The sequence below is a fragment of the Nannospalax galili genome, unplaced genomic scaffold (genome assembly GCF_000622305.1).
Source record: "Nannospalax galili isolate Female #2095 unplaced genomic scaffold, S.galili_v1.0 scaffold253, whole genome shotgun sequence".
Lineage (NCBI taxonomy): Eukaryota > Metazoa > Chordata > Mammalia > Rodentia > Spalacidae > Nannospalax > Nannospalax galili.
Window position 1 is genome coordinate 3,120,563 of NW_008335287.1, and position 4,323 is coordinate 3,124,885.

Below are 4,323 nucleotides of genomic sequence, written 5' to 3' on the forward strand. Positions count from 1 at the left end.
GTTCACACCCCTGAGGAACTAGTACTGCCTTCTGTCCACATTCCACTGCCCAGCCAGACTTCCACAGTCTAGGCTCCATGCACTCCTGGGTTATGGAGATAGACGTCTTAGTGTAATGAGCTGAATACCCTGGTATACCCACGATCTGTTATTTTTAAAAAATAACAAGTATTAACCAAACACTGTCCTGGGCACTGCTGCCTCACAAAACAAGCCCAAAGTGTTGCTGTAGTGATCTGAGCCCTGTGTCCTGTGGGCCATGTGGTTCTGCTCCGTGTCTCACTCTGCAGTCATAAACCTTTACACAGTACACCAGGGCAGCCAGCGCTATTGTGTTGTGCAGTCTATTTCTGTGTAGGTCTTCCTTCCCGACCAGCACCTACTGGTGTGGAGGAGGTGAGCATGTGCAGAGGCAGGTGAACAGTTTATAGGCATCATACTGCACCTGGGACTTGCAGCAAGGGTGAAACTGCCAGGAGATCCTATAGAGGGTGCAGGAGGCCTGGCTCAGCACACGGTAGGCAGGGAGATGTAGCCGGAGTAATCCAGGGGCAGTGCCAATGGGGTGAAGAGGCAGTGCCTTCCCGCACAGCTGTCTTGTGCGGGCAGTTCCCCACAGTGATCCAACGTGCTGTCTCATCTCCACTGCAGGTAGGCTCAATCACAATGTACTTGTACTGGGCTTCAAGGCCCTGATCCAGCTTATACTAAAACTGTCTTTGGGCATTCTCCCCACTGTAGATCTTGTGCACTACGTAGCACTCGGTGGTCCATGGATTCACCCTATCCACTTGACTGGAAGGCCATCTGTTCAGCTGGAGTAGGCACTAAACTTTACATCAGTCATCAGGACTGTGTTCACATATATTCATAAGTATAGCACAGCTTTCATTCCAACAATCATGGAGAACTCAGGGATGCTCAGGAGCCCTGAGAGCAGCACCAAGTATCCCAAGAAAGGGTAAGCAGGGCTGTCTGTCTGAGACCTGGTCCAGGCTGGCACACAGTTGGCAGAACTTCAGGGATGCTCAGGAGCCCTGAGAGCAGCACCAAGTATCCCAAGAAAAGGTGGGCAGGGCTGTCTGTCTGAGACCTGGTCCAGGCTGGCACACAGTTGGCAGAACACAGATACCTGCTCTGTGTTCTTCGATGGACAAAGTGTGCCTCAAAGATGCCAGCAGGACAAATGGCAGTCTGTTTGCTGTGCTCATTGCCAGCAGACACAGTTGGGAACAAGAATTCAGGTTACAGCTTAGAGTCTGATGTTCTTCATTACAAATACTGTTGGATCCCTCTCTCCGGTACTGCAGCTGCATGGACCCAGATGCCTCCTTCCTCACACAGTGATCTTCATAATTGACTGGCAATCTGTTTGCTGTGCTCATTGCCAGCAGACACAGTTGGGAACAAGAATTCAGGTTACAGCTCAGAGTCTGATGTTCTTCATTACAAATACTGTTGGATCCCTCTCTCCGGTACTGCAGCTGCATGGACCCAGATGCCTCCTTCCTCACACGGTGATCTTCATAATTGACAATTCTTATCTTAAAATTTGCATATCCCAAACAATTTCATTATACTTTCCAAAAGGATCATTTCTGGAAGTTTTCATACAGAAGACTAAAGAAATTTAAAAGAACCAAGCATGAAGTGGTTTGTGAAAGCACAGCACACAGGTATGTGAACATTATCAGTGTAAAGCTGAGAGTGTTGTCATCGACTAACTTGGAAAGTCACCCCACACACTGTAGCAAAGCAGTGTTAGTACATCTTCAGTCATTTTTCTGACTCTTAACACCATCTTTCATTTTGTCTGTTTTAAACAATATTTAAATGGTATAATCAAGCACACATCATTCTGATTTTGGCTTTCTCAATATTATATCTGTGAAGTTTAGTCATTTGTTAAATATGATAGAAACCCATTCATTCTCATTGTTATATAATTTTCCTTTGCTCTGCCGTTATGCTAAACTTTCTGTCACTGATATTGTATATCTTGTTTTAGTTTGATGTTATTACAGACGATACCCCTTATGGGTGATCATGTGTTTGTTCTAGGTATAGACATACATAAACCCACACATGAACACACACATGCACTTTACACTACTGTGTATGTAGCTAAGAATGGGATTCAATTTGGGGTCATAACAACATATATGTTTAATTTCAGTAGATACTATCAAACTCATTTCAAAGTAGTTTTGCCAAATTATAATCCAGACTGCTGAACTCTCATTGTTCATACCACACCAACCTATGATAGCATCAGTCGTTTTAATCAGCTTGCCTGTTGGGAACATAGTGAAATATCATTATAGTGTTTGCATTTCCTGATGACAAGTGAAGCTGACATTTTTTATTGAATATTCCCTTATGTTATTTTTTTGATATACCTTCAACCCTTTTCATTCATTTCTTGTTAGGTTGCCTATTTTTATCTTATTGATTCATGTATTTTTCCTCAGGATACAAATCCCTTGTCAGTATATGATTGCAAATTCGTTCCTCCTTCATAAACTTCTCTTCAGTTTCTTAGCAATGTCTTTTGATGAACTGACATTCTTATTTATGGTATGGTACAATTTAGCGATATTTTCTTTTATGGTTAGTGTTTCTTAGTGTCTAGTTTTGAAAATTTTGTTTATTCCTTGTACACTTGTTTCCATACTCTGCTACAAGAATTTGTCAAAAACTGGGTTGATTAAAAGAATAAAAAGAGCTGAAGAGACGGCTCAGTCAGTAAAGTTACTGCCGTACAAGCAGGACATGAGTTCTGATCCTCAGCCTCCACATAAAAATCCATGTGTGGCAACACACACACAACCACACATACACACACACACACACACACACACACACACAGAGGGAAAAAAACATAGATCCAAACTGAGCAGATAGCTCAGTTAGTAAAGTGTTTGCCATGTGAGGATGAAGAACTAAACATAGATCCAAATTGAGCAGATAGCTCAGTTAGTAAAGTGTTTGCCATGTGAGGATGAAGAACTAAGATTCATCCCCAGCTCCCGCATCAAAAATCTGGCAAGTAGTGCATGCTTCTAACACCAGATCTGGGAAGGTAGTAACAGGAGGATCCCTGGGGGGTCTCTGGCCCACCAGTTGGCAAGAACTCCAGGCCAGTGAGAGACTATGTCTTTTTTGTGTGAGGGGAGGGGAGGAAAGGGTTTATTTGATATTAAAAGTTATAGTCCATCATGGAAGGAAGCCAAAGCAGAAGCTCAAGGCAGGAACCTGGAGGCAAGACAAGACGGGAAGCAGAGCTGTGGGGATTGCAGCTTACTGGAACATTCCCCCTGGCTACTCAGCTACTTTGCTTGTAGGATTTTTATTTTTGAGAACTTCATACATGAGTATTGTCTTTGCATTATTTCCATTCCTCTCAGTCCCACACAAACACCTCCCATATCGCCAACTTCTTGTCCTGTTCTTTGATTATCATTGTTAGACACACACACACACACACACACACACACACACACACATTATATATATATAATGAACTGAGTCCATTTAGTGGTATGCGTGTGTACCTGTGTACACAAACGCCTCCCATATCGCCAACTTCTTGTCCTGCTCTTTGATTATCATTGTTAGACACACACACACACACACACACATTATATATATAATGAACTGAGTCCATTTAGTGGTATGCGTGTGTACCTGTGTTTAGGGCTGCCCAATAGGGATTAGACAAGCTCTCATGTTGAGGTGGGACCCTGTGACATTTACCCCAGTCACCTTGGTATGCCAAGCACTTTTGTTAGCTTCCTTATCATCCCTATAACATATTAACTAGCAGCAGGTGTTTTGTCCCCCTGGCTCTTACATTCTGTATTCCACTTCTGAGATGTTACCTAAACCATTAGAAGTTTTCTTGTAGATGGGTCACTTGAGGCTGAGCACCTCATAGACACGTATTCTTTGTGTTTGGCCAGTTAAGTAACTTTGTAATAGTCTCCATTTGTTGCAAAAAGAAGATTCTTTGATACATGAGGAGAGGTACACTTGTCTGTAAATATAGGAATATGCATTTAAAATTAATAAGAAATTACACCGGTTTAGGGAAGAGATGGAAGTAGGTTTTTCATGCACATACATGCAAATCCACACATATTCAGCCACTCTGAGAGAGGGAGGGAGAGACACACACACAGAGACACAGAGAGTCAGAGAGACAGAGAAACAGAGAAAACAGAAAATTTATTCTTTTGCAATTCTGGAACCAAAAGTCTGAAATTAGCATCACTAAGCAGAAATCCAGACACTGGTGGGGACCCTATGCCCTATGCAAAGCTT

At 42.7% G+C, this 4,323-nt stretch overlaps 1 pseudogene; it reads right to left on the minus strand.

Moving 5' to 3' along the window:
* Positions 1 to 202: 202 nt before the first annotated feature.
* Positions 203 to 1,490, minus strand: LOC103731537 (annotated as a pseudogene).
* Positions 1,491 to 4,323: the final 2,833 nt, after the last annotated feature.